Here is a 13,315-nt window from a genome sequence, read left to right as displayed (position 1 = left end):
AAGAACGAGAGAGTGAGTAAATAAGCTGGAAAGAGTGAGTAAATGAGCTGGAAAGGGTGAGTGAGTGAGTGAGTGAGCGAATGAGCGAATGAGCGAGCTGGTGAGAGGGAGGGAGGGAGTGCGTGAGTGAATGAGTGAGTAAGTGAATGAATGAGCAAGCAAGTGAATGAATGAGCTGGAGAGAGTGAGTGAATGAATGAGCTGGAGTGAGTGAGTGAGTGAGTGAGTGACTGAGTGAATGAATGAATGAGTGAATGAATGAATGAGCTGAAGAGACTGAGTGAATGAGCTGGAGAGAGAGAGTGAGTGAATGAGCTGGGGAGAGAGAGTGAGTGAATGAGCTGGAGACAGTAAGTGAATGAGTGCGAGAGCAAGTGAATGAGTGCGCGAGAGAAATAGAGAGCGAGCGAGAGAGAGTGAGATGGAGAGCGAGAGAGATAGCAAATGAGCGAGAGAGATTGAGAGAGATAGTGAATGAGCGAGAGAGATAGTGATTGAGCAAGAGAGAGCGTGAATGAGTGACAGAATGAGCGAGTGAGAGATATAGTGAATGAATGAGCTAGAGAAAGTGAGCTAGAGCGAACAAGTCTAGCGAGCGAGTGAGCTAAAGAGAGATAGAGTGAGCAAGAGAGAGTGAGGGATGTCAGAAATCATGTTACATTATTCATTTTATGTAACAAATATGCTAGTGTCAAATAACAGCCTTCAAACTGTTACACTAAGGTAGTTTTTTGTCCTTTTTTGGACATTCAGCATGTACACATTTAAGATTTTACCTGATTTTTTTTTTTTTTGCATTTTCTAACACTTAAAACAATGAAACATGTATATTATGACTGTTTGTAAATAAATATAACTTTTTGTCCAATTATCTAGTGATTGTCATGTTTTATTGGGTTTCTTAATAAATTATTTATTTCAAGGAAAATTGGTGTATACTTGTATAGGAATTCCAAAATCTCACTGGAAATGCATTTCATAACAATTTTATCAAGTTGTCTAGCTTGGAGATCTATAAATTACTCTTGTTGATCCATGTTTATACATATAAGTATGTTTTTTTTTATCAAATCACTCTCCTTGTTTAACATGTAGAAAAAAGGGGGGACAAAATTATCAATTATATATTATATTTGGACCACTGTATTTATATTCAAGTAAGAATCTCTGATAAAAATAAGACATTTAGGTCAGAACACTGATATTTGAGAAGTTATTAGCAAATCAAAACTAGTAAAATTGAAAAAGTGTCATATCTGTCACTTTTAGTATCCAGATGTAGTTTTCTTTGTTTGACGCATATGTTACTACAAGTCCAATTAGAGCTTGAATTCAGTGAAACAGTGTTTTTCAACGTTAGAAATAGATCATAGAAGGAAATCAAGCCAATCAGAAGTCAATATAACAAGTTTAGTGCTGTTATAGGCATAGAACCACTAATTCAGGCCCGGTCGGAAAGAACATTCAAGAAAGTGGTACATATTTTTAACAAAATAGTTCTTAAGCATAGCTGTATCTTTGCCAACTGCGGGTATATTTGGTTATTTGTGGTATCAAATGAAAGCTTTGGGACTTGTGATCACTGTAGAACCCTTGTTGAGAGATTTATTTAAATTATAAAGAAGAATATGAAATTTTGATAGAAGGGCACATTTGACCTGTTGTTCAGATCAGAAGTTCCTGTTTTTGTACTATCAAACTTCAGGGAACCAGTACACTTTAATATGCAATTAAAAATATGTTGATTTTTGCAGCACAAGCAAGGATAAGGTACCGTTTTGACATGAAATAACTGCCACTTTATTTGAACTTAAGACAAAGAAGCCATTAATGCTTGAAATTGCAGAATTTAACATAGAAAGCAATTGGGCTATGAATAAGTGGTTTTATAACTTTAATACTCAATTGATAGATGATGTCGCTTGGGTTCTGTTAACTCACCCTTTTTTATATTATTTAGGTACGTTATCAATATGTTGCGTAACGAAAAATGTTATACCTTTCCCGATTGTTTGTAAAAAGAGAGAACACTTTTTGATAAAAACACAGCCAGATTGAGAAACAAAGATGACAGACAAAAAGAAGTTATGGAAACTTTATTGATCTTATCGTATATTTCTGATTTTTTCCCGACCTATTCACATATCTCAAGCTTGAAAAGGTTACATATTCCAACAGTACGTCCTATCACCTTGTATATCTTGTATATAGAAAGTGAATCCCCCGAGAAAAAAAATATTTCGCTTTAAATTTTTCTTTGCAACAAATTTTAAATAATAAAAAAAAAACCAGAACTACATGTAACAGCGTAAAATTAAACAAAGTTGATAAACAAGTGCGGTGTTTCTGTTTATCACCGCAAACAACACACAGCTTAGATCAGCTAAGTTACTACTCACGACAAGTCATGTTCATTAGTTCAATTGAGATGGACATTATAGTTGTGAAAAACGGAATTTGCTGCAAATCCGACACTTTACTCAGTTCCTGGTTTGTTTGACCGTTAACCATAAGCCTTGATTTTCACTCGGCGCATTTATGAACAGGTTGCAAGGGACCTCGTTCGGCTTGCAATGGGACTAGATATTTATTACTGGGGGGTTATGGGGGTTCATCACGGATCACGAAATGCTAGATTTTCTTATCACAGTTTATTGGAAACAAAGTAATAGTTATCCCATGAGGACGCGGTGTGTCAGTGAAAGATCACCCGATGGCCGGAGGCCAGAGAATGGTCTTACACTTACATACCAAGTCTGAATGGTATAACTTTTTTTTACATCCCAGCTGTTCTAGATTAGACGAAAAACCATTTACAATTCATAAAATCTAGTTTAGAACGCCACACAACAAGTATAATATACTTTATACTATATAGTGTACTTTGACTCCGATATATTTGAGTCACGAATAATATTATTATCACGAGTCACGGACAATGAATCCACGAGAAAGCAAAATTTAACGATAACGAAAGACGAAATAACTTCAGAAGGTAACTTGTCTTGCTGAATTGTAAGTGCTTGAACTTATGTAATACTATTTTTTAAATGGCACAAGAAAAGTTGACTGTGCGAAACCAGTAGTTACTGTAACATTGTCAAGGAAGGCACTGGTTGTATGTTTTAGTTCATTGCTATGTCTCTTACAATATGATTTGAGGCTTTCCTTTCATTGGTGATCAGACATACATTAAATTTCTGCCTAACTTTAAATTTTCCCATGGGAATTTCTATTCTCCAGATGAGGCGACAACAGTGATAACAGTGAAATGTTGGGACAAATGGGAAAATTTAATTTCTTCGGTTTTCTATCATTTGGCGAAAAAATATTTGTGTTCTCTTGTAAACCGACAAAGTCAGATTTGCAAATCCTGGAATGGCAAATGTGTCCCGCACAGTGTTCTGTAAGCCAGGGCTTTACTTATTGCGTGTGTTGTTGTTGAACGTAGAGCATGTGCTGTGTATCGTTTTCACACCATCTTTTTTACAGATCTATATTATGCACAAATGTCACGTTTTGAATGCTTTAACTTAGACTAATGTCTCAGGGTACCAAACTGAATAATAAGCAAGATTGAAAAGAAGACTGAATTGTTTGAACAAACGTTTTGAATCAAGATTACATTTTTTACAATTTTTGCTTACCGGCTTGGACAGGACATGAATCTGAGTCAGTTGAGTACTTTCATTTCTCGTATCTCGTGTGTAATTGTAATTAGGTATAATCTCCCTACCTCAAATTTTTCAAATTTAACTGAATCCTTTAATAAGTGTTGGTGAAATTCAATATCACGACTAACAATGTAAGTTGGAAGGGCATATAAATCGAAGTGCGACAACAATGTTTTTCGTAAAATGGACTCTTTTATTTTCTGAAACTCAGAGATAGAAATAAAAAGATGATGCTGAGTTGGACAGGACAGCCTATTTTGAAGGTTGAATTTAATCTAAGCACTTACTTAAAATCTTTGTCTCGAACAATGTCAATGTTGACACCAATGTCTTTCGGTTAATTGACCATTAATTGCAACACGAACAATCATTGCGAAGTTATAGATATTCATTCGGAATACTTTTATGCATACTTTGGATCGGATTTTTGTTTGACTTGGCTGTAGCATACAATTAACGAAGGCTTTCGTTAAGGTTCTCGTCAGAAATGGTGTTGAAATCCCTTGTTTTCTGAAATCTTTCTGAAAACCAAACTAAAATTGAACTTGATGACTTATTCTGGGGAAAATTTTACAGTATATTTATTTGTTTTATACTGATGGAAGAATGTATTATAAATAATATATACATGTTGTACATATAAACGTATAGGAAACTATTCATTTTTGTTTGTTTGCTTTAATAAATTTTAGAATGAAAATAGGTAATGTATCAAAGAGACAACAACCCGACCAACTGAGAACAAACAACAGCCGAAGGCCACCTATGAGTCTTCAATGCATGCGCAGCGTGAAACTCGCGCTACCGGAGGCATGCTTCAGCTGGCCCCTAAACAAAAATGTGTTCTAGCTGTGTGATAAATTAGATGTCATACTAAACTCCGAAATATACACATGAAACTAAAATTAAAAACCATACAAGACAAACAAAGGCCAGAGGCTCCTGACTTGGGACAAACACAAAAATGCGGAGGGGTTAAACAGTTATTTTTAGAACTCAACCCCCTTGAACCGATAATTAAATTTCGTAAATGTTTTTACTAGTTCATTAGGGTTAGGGTTTGGGTTAGGGTTAGGGTTAGGGTTGAACTCGATAACATGGTAATTTAAACTCACTTACAATACCTTTCTAATTATGAATAGACAGTAGTTTTAAAAGACATTAACACAATAGTTTAAGTTATAGATACAATGGATAAGCGTTGATTCATTGTATCTATAATTCATGGACGGGTACGACTCCCAGTGAAGGCATATAGAATTTACATAAAATAAAGGTAAGTTTTTAAAATAATTCCATTAGTGAACAGAAATCAGTAAATTAGTCAATTCAAACTGATTGAAATTAGACTCACAAAGGAAACAATAGAATATAATCTGGTGAGTCCATTTCAGCGACGGATTTAGGAAGCGTTAATTCTAGAACAAGAAAAAAGTAAATGAATAGGCTGACGTCGCCACAATGATTTAATGGTTATTCTATCTTAAAATGATTATGAAGAATTTTTGTATAATTCACTCCCTTGAAATAACTTTTTTTTTCGTTTCATTTGTATGTCATTTCATTGGGTATTTTGGTGAAATTGTCAACATTAAAAAAAAAAAAAAAACCCAAAAAAACAGAAGTAGTGTTCCTTGCTTGCTTCCATTTCCTGAACTCAATTTCAGGATTCAATTTTTGCAAATATTCGAGAAAATAAAACAGTTTTAGAAGGTGAAAATCTGATTTAGTTTCAGTTAAGCCAGGGGTTCGACAGGGGTCATTTATTGGACCAAGTCTTTTTGATACTTATGTATATATGACATTTCATCTGGCCCTACATCTACTGGGTGTTTAATATAGGCAACAGTAGTATACCGCTGTTCGAAATTCATAAATCGAGAAATAAAAACAAATCCGGGTTACAAACTAAAACTGAGGGAAACGCATCAAATATAAGAGGAAAATACGACACAACAGAAATACAACATTAAAATGTAACAAACACAGAAACGAACTATTATATAACAATGGCAATTTCCCTGACTTGGTACAGGACATTTTAAGAAAATAAATGGTGGATTGAACAATCGTATGCATGACCCTGTTGGTTCTTTATCGTGACCTTTGCTCAAGTCTACTGGCGGTTTTGTTGAAACTTCTTCAGTAAGGGGACGAACATTTGATTTTTTTAGGGGGGGGGGGGGGAGGTGGGCAGGATGATTTTGAAAATAAATAACTCAGCCTTGATAATCACAAAAATAAATGGTTTGTTCTGTGGTAGTTTGAAAATAAATTACCTGACTTGCAATGTTTCGAAAATAAATAACTCAACAGGTCTAATCGAAAGTATGAGATTGCATCATATTCTTTTAAAACAGGAGTTACAACCAAACTTTAATACTATGAATGCAGTTGGGAATATAAAAGATTCATTTCTGCAGAGGAGGAGGATTCATTCTGATTAAATGGTACATGATGACTTGACTATACATGTATTATTTATAATAAACAAATCATTTAAAAATTGTCTGTTTTCGAATATCATAATAATAATCATAATTATAGTTGTGAAAATGAATAATCAGTCCCTTGCTTTAATGAAAATGAAAATTCTTGCTTCAATAGTGCAGAAAATGATTAATCTGTCCTCTTAGTTTACAAAAATAACTAACCGATCAAAAACAAATCCCCCCCCCCCCCCCCCCCAGAATATCAAATGGTCGTCCCCTAATTGACAATGGGTGATCTTAATATTTTTGGCAGGCGTTATTATTTTGATGACAAATGAGGATTTGCATGGTTTTGATTTTTTTAAGGATGGCGGTTTAGTGGGCGATCTGGTCGGCTGGTCAATATCAGGTTGTATTCGCGATCGTTTCCGCCTGCACAAGTTTAACTTGATTTGCGTCTTGTCATGGTCATTAGTTAAATCTGAAAAAATAAGAAATTAGATCTAGTCACATGTTGAATAACATATGTGTTAAAAATAGTATATGATGTGTCCCCGACATCCTTCGATATTAGATGTGTTGACGACATCCTTTTTCCATTTTTTAAAAATAAGACGTTTTTCCGGCCATAATGACGGATATTTGTGAGTTACAAGTATTTTCCCGAGTACAATAAAGAATATGGACATGTTCATTTGTTGATTAAGTAGGCGGTTCTTGATAATCAAGATGTGTTATGAAACTTTTTGCCGATATCCTGCATGTTTGACCTAATTACTAAAACTGGTATCGAAGTGTTTGCAAAATTGAGATAACAAATAATATTGAGCGATGGCTCATTTATTTTCCTACTTTATATAGTCTTTGGTGGACTATTTTGTATAATCATAACCCTCATATAACTGGCATAATAAGTAAAATTCTTACCTTGAAACGACAAGATGGTGGTCCAATTTCAATCGCCGACACCCTGCGTGATGACTAGTGTGGATCTAGCCGTCGATAGCAGCCGGCGTTAATATGCATGAGGCAAGCCTTCAATAATATTCATGAGCCGTGCGTGATGACGTAGATTCCCCCCTTGAACTCTCCACCATTATATGAACTTGAATGGTTCATGACAAAATTATTCATCTTCCTTAGTTTTTACCCAAAACACAAGAGAGGCTAACTCCTGATTTAATGTCAATCATTACTTTAAAAAGTCTACTTTTTATAACGGAATTTGACTTGTTTGTAAACTTGTTTTCTGATTCTCTTTGTTTTAAAAGTTTCTAGCTATTGCTTATAGTTTTCGAAATAATTGTCAAAGACACAAAAAAAATGGTAAAATCATTAAGAGCGGAAGCTCCAATAACGAGTTGACTAACGATTTCCTCGGGGGAAAAGGGGGGGGTCTGTTACCCCACCCTTTTCATATAATTTACATGTTAAAAATATATAAACTTTTCATATAAATGTAACCTTTTCCTGTATTGCTAGGGTTTCATGTGGTGTGTTATGGTCTGTAACACGCCTGGTAAACCATCTAATCTCAACCAAATGGTTGAGACGGGAAAACGTATTCTGGCACTTCCTGTTGAGCTTTTCTGGTTCAAAATTTTGAAAATTAACACAGGGTAGGTAGATTTTTTGTCGATTTACTGAAAATCAACGACTTTTTTTGTAAATCGGAGAATGTCATGCCATAGATATATCATATCAGGATGAGCAACTTGGCAAAAAAAAAAGAAGGCAGGATGAGCAACTTGGCAAAAAAAAAAGGCAGGATGACATATAATGTAAAAAAAGACAGGATAAACTAATAAAAAAAAAAAGGCAGGACCGAATAGAGTGAAAAATAAAAAGGCAGGACCGAGATCACAACTAAAAAAAAATGCAGGACAAAATTTTTCATCCTAGCACCCCCATAAAAATCAAATGGTAACCTGATTCATGTTTTCTGTCTAGGGTAACATAAAATCTAAATACTGTATAGCTTGATTAATATGATTTGAATGAATTCGATTCCTAACAGACAATATTTGATGCCGAAAATGCGTACATTTATAAAGAAATAAAATAGTTAAAAACTAAGGACCCCTTTTCTAGGTTTATTTTTTCTTACACATTATTTCATGGTGAGGATAATTTAAATGTGAGTAAAAGATGTCATTTTTGTCATTATAATACTTATCACCAAAAAAAAATATGTTTTTTAAAATTACTTTGAAAGTATTATAAGTGACGTCCAACTTAGTGTAATCACAGGTGTTGTATTAAAATAATTAAAACTTAGATGTTTGTTTACAACTGCATTCAGGGCACATCCTTAATATTTGGTAATATTCAGCAACATTTATATTATAACCCGGGCCCCGTCACACTAGGTCGTGATCGCACTACGATCTCTAAAAAAATAATGCTATTGACGATCGTAGTGCAGTTTGGTTGTGTTACGGTCTTGATGAGTTCTTGGTGATCGTGTTGAGAGTAGCCAACTTTAAACATGTTCAAAACAATCGTGATGCGTTCGTGGTGAAATCAGGTCGCAGTTCTGTTCTAGTCGTAGATTTTTTTAGCCGTGGAACTGTCAGGATCAGTTCCAGGTTAAACTGTGTAAATCAGTTCTAGGTAGAACTTACCAATGACCAAATCAGTTCTTGATTAGAACTGTTCAAGCTAGAACTGTCTTAAAGTGTCAGGAGATAGTTCGACATTTGTCCTCCAGTTCTACTTCAGATTATGACAGTAAGAGGTAATCTCCATTGTATGTACATCTCCTTTGCAATTATCTACTTTAGATAATAACGAAGCTAAATTGTGGGAGATAGTTAAAACAAAATTGTGTGTGTCTATGCTAAGCATGCGATATCTGCTAAAAACTGTGGTCACACCTTACCAGATAGCTCGAACGAACGTCGAAACTTTAAGGATAAACAAAAGTTTTCCATTTACAAAATTTGCATCCGTTTAGGAGTCCGCAATGTAATGGCTAAATAAAACGCACGTGTTATTTGCCGAAAAATGGGGTGGAAGAGGAATAAAAAAAATGTCAGAATAAAGAGCCAATAATTTTGCCTGATCATGATTGAGAAGTTGAGCCAAAAATATTCATGATACTAAAGAAAACTAACATATCAATAATTGCCTTTTCTTACGCGATTTGTTTTCAATTTGTCTGTATCCGTTTTATTATCAATGTTCTTTCTGTGGTACGATTGCCAATGATACAACTCTCCACAAGGGACCAAAATGACACACAAAGTAACAACTAGAGGTCGCCGTATAGCCTTCAATAATAAGCAAAGCCCATACTGCATAGACAGCTATAAAAGGCCCCAAAATGACAATGTAAAACAATTGTAACGAGAAAACTAACGGCCTTATAAATATAAAAAAAAAAATGAATGAACAACAAATATGTTACACATAAATAGATAAATAATTAATAGCCCTGGAGATGTCTATTACAACATTATTGACATTAAAGCTTCTGTGCAAAACTGCATCTCAAACGCTAGACTTAATCTCCAGCGTTAGAACTTTATTACTAGTACTTAAAAAAACACAGCTATTTACTATTTAGACTCTATTACAACCAAAGGCCTCTTTAGAAGCTGCTGTCATAACTACAGACAAGATTAAAATGACTGTTGAAATGTCAAACAATATACGACAAGTTTATGAATTTTGACAGTTGTATATGCAATTGATACTAAGCTACACAAGGTCATGTTTTTCTCTGACATTTTATGACGTCTTTACACTAAATTCATTGGATTTTGGATGTGTACGGATTGATAGTTTAGTCTTAGATGCATGATTATTAGTTGTTAGTGGCTTTTAACTAGCTGTCAGATAACTGCAAGTACTCTCAAATCTGTTCCTAGTGTCTTTTTGTTGTCGGGATGTTCAAGAACTCGGCCACGTCGAATTGCATTTTTGTTCATCTGATGAGTTAAACCTTTTTCAACTGATTTTTATAGTTCGTTCTTATGTTGTACTGTTATATATACCACTGTTCCAGGTAAGGGGAGGGTAGGGATCCCGCTATCATGTTTAACCCCTCCACATTATTTATGTATGTGCCTGTCCCAAGTCAGGAACCTGTAATTCAGTGGTTTTCGTTTGTTTATGTGTTGCATATTGAATCATATTTGTTTTCCGTTATTTTTTTTTTTTTTTATATAGATAAGGTCTTCAGTTTTCTCGTTTAAATTGTTTTACATTGTCATATCGGGGCCTTTTATAGCTGACTATACGGTATGGGCTTTGCTCATTGTTGAAGGCCGTACGGTGACCTATAGTTGTTAATGTCTGTGTCATGTTGGTCTCTTGTGGACAGTTGTCCCATTGGCAGTCATACCACATCTTCATTTTATAGTTGAAAATTTCATTCACCAGAAGATATCAACATTGTTCCAGAATATCTCAACCGATACCAGAAAATCTCAACATGACATACTTTATAACATATTTAGCTTTAGGAAATTATATTAGTAAAGAAAAAGAACAAACTGTAATTTTATGTTTATAATGTTTTAGAAAAATACTTATTTACTGATATATATGTGCTAGTTTATCAATGATATCACTGTCATTTTGTCAATAGCCGACTGCGCTGGCCACATTTACCTGCTGGAGAAAAGTCATTACGATGTCATTTTAAATCATATTCATTTGTGTTATACACGAGACAAACTGTAATTCCAATATCTATGGCATGACATTTTCCGATTTAACAAAAAACGCATTGATTTTCAGTAAATTGACGAAAATTCGACCTACCCTGTGTTTATTTTGAATATTTTGAACCAGAAAAGCTCAACAGGAAGTGCCAGAATACTTTTTACCGTCTCAACCGTTTGGTTGAGATTAGATGGTTTACCAGGCGTGTGTAATGTAAGAGTGGTATACCACTCTGGCCAAAAAAGAAACATTGGTTGATAAACACAGCATGGAGCACCAAAACAGATTACAGACGAAAAAGTTATGGGAGTCATATATTTCTGATAGTTTTCCCGACCTATTCATATATTTTCATGCTTGAAAAATTAAAGTGACCTATAATATTCCAGCGGCACGTCTCGTCACCTTGTTGATAGGAAGTGCCTCCCCCTCCCTCTCCGAGACATTTCACCGGGCTTTATCAATTTCTCCTTGTAGATCTTGTTTTCATAGCTTGCTGGAAACTTTTGCAAATAAAGTTTTTATCTATTCATTATATATTTCAATATAATATGCAGACATGGAAAGTGGAAAATTCGTCATATAATGGCGATAACCCCGGCCTATAAGAAATAATTTGGTCGTTTAGACGTAAATGGACAATTAATGTAGTCTAAGAGCTCAATATTCTAAATTGTTTTTCACATACGGGTTTTTCGCTATACATAGCGGTTTTCAATAGAGAGCACTTGCATTTTATCCCTATATTTTAATTTTAGCAATTGCGGCTATCTTGGGTGGTAGACATTGTTATCCAACATACTTTATAAACTAAATACACGAATGATAATTGTTTCCAAATTTAACCAAAACGGTCAGGCGACTTCCCAAAAGAAACGTGTTCGGTATTTTTTAACATTTGGTCAAGTAGTTTCAGAGAAGATGTTTGGAAACTTAACAAAGACGAAAACGGACGACAGACGCCAAGTGACAAGAAAAGCACACTTGGTATGGCCAGGTCAGATAAAAGAAAAGAACTCTCAAAGTATACCACCACTAAAGACTCAAGCAGGTCTACCAGAAGAACACGATCACGACAGAGAAAATATATTGAAAGAACAATTCACTATAATTGTATCAACTATATATATATAAAAAGACATCAATTTAATATCCATCCCTACATAAACCGTTATATCCAAAATGGAAAGACATTATAAGTTATCATCAATGCTTTTCGTAAATATCGCAGTTGCAAATATGTGCTGTCATCAATGATTGCCTCAAAAACATCGATAAGGACACCTTACAGATATATCTATTCTATATTTTGAAAAAGCCCCATATAAACTACTTAAGGAGGTAGACCTAGGTTAAGGGAAATAACTCTTAAAATCATCAGTACGTTTGTGTCAACCATTTTCAAAAACATATTCTAAGCTTCTAGGTTACATAGATTATTTTTAATCTGTTTCAGGTAAATGCTTAAAAAACATTGATGAAGTTGACTTTTACAAACGCTTAACTGATTTAAAGAGTTATCTCCCTGAACCAAGGTCTACCCCCTTAAACCGAAATTAAACAGTAACTTAAAGAGGAAACCAGGTAAAACACAATGTAATATAAATATTCATTCCTATGCGGAAGTAAAGGGTCGTGGTAAATTTGAAAACACCAACCGTTGATTTTGGGGTATCTCTCAAGGAACTCTACTGGATCAAGTGTTATTTAGTAAATTATATCAATCATATCTTGGATAATCGGGTGTACGATCAGAAGAAACATCCAGACGATCACATGCGTAGTGTAAATTAAAGTATCATGTCTTTGTCTTTTTTTTTAATTTTTTTTTAGTCATAGCGTTGTCAGTTTATTTACAACTTATGAGTTTGAACGACCCTTTTTATATCTTTTACCTATCTTTGAATGTGTTTCAACTATAGTAAAACAGCATACTGAATGAGTGACACTATTTTCAATGAAGCATTATGAAATAAAATACACGGCTTATTGAAAGGAATTGAATTTTCAGAGAAAAATATGCGGCATAATATTTAAAGCAGTTTTGGACAATTTGATTTTGAAAACCTTAGGACATGACTACGACTAACTTTGTAAGGGCACTGTGCAAATCGTATTGGCTACTATTTTTCCGCCACTTGCTTCACACCAATTCGTATTTGTTGATTTTGAATTATATATATAGGAGATGTAATGCTTTTCAAACTTTAAAAATAGGTATTGAAATTGGGTGCGAAAGGCTTAATACTTAAGTAAATCATTTTGTCAATTTTACATTAAAATAAAGTGTATTCAAGTTTCTACTCTACTGAGTTCTCGGGTTCTCTTATCGGTTGTTGTCCATACATCATTATCCCATTATGTTTCTTTTACGTTTTTCCAATTATACAAGAAAAGAAAAAGGAAAATCACCAATGCAGAACAACGCAACAAAATACACCACATCACTATTCTTGAGTCAAGGCAATTGGAAAAGTAACAAAGAAAAACCGACGAAAAGCATTCCCCTAAAATGTATTTCTTAACATCCTATCTATA

The sequence above is a fragment of the Mytilus edulis genome, chromosome 8, assembly GCF_963676685.1.
Source record: "Mytilus edulis chromosome 8, xbMytEdul2.2, whole genome shotgun sequence".
Classification (NCBI taxonomy): Eukaryota; Metazoa; Mollusca; class Bivalvia; order Mytilida; family Mytilidae; genus Mytilus; species Mytilus edulis.
This window is presented reverse-complemented; position numbering follows the sequence as displayed.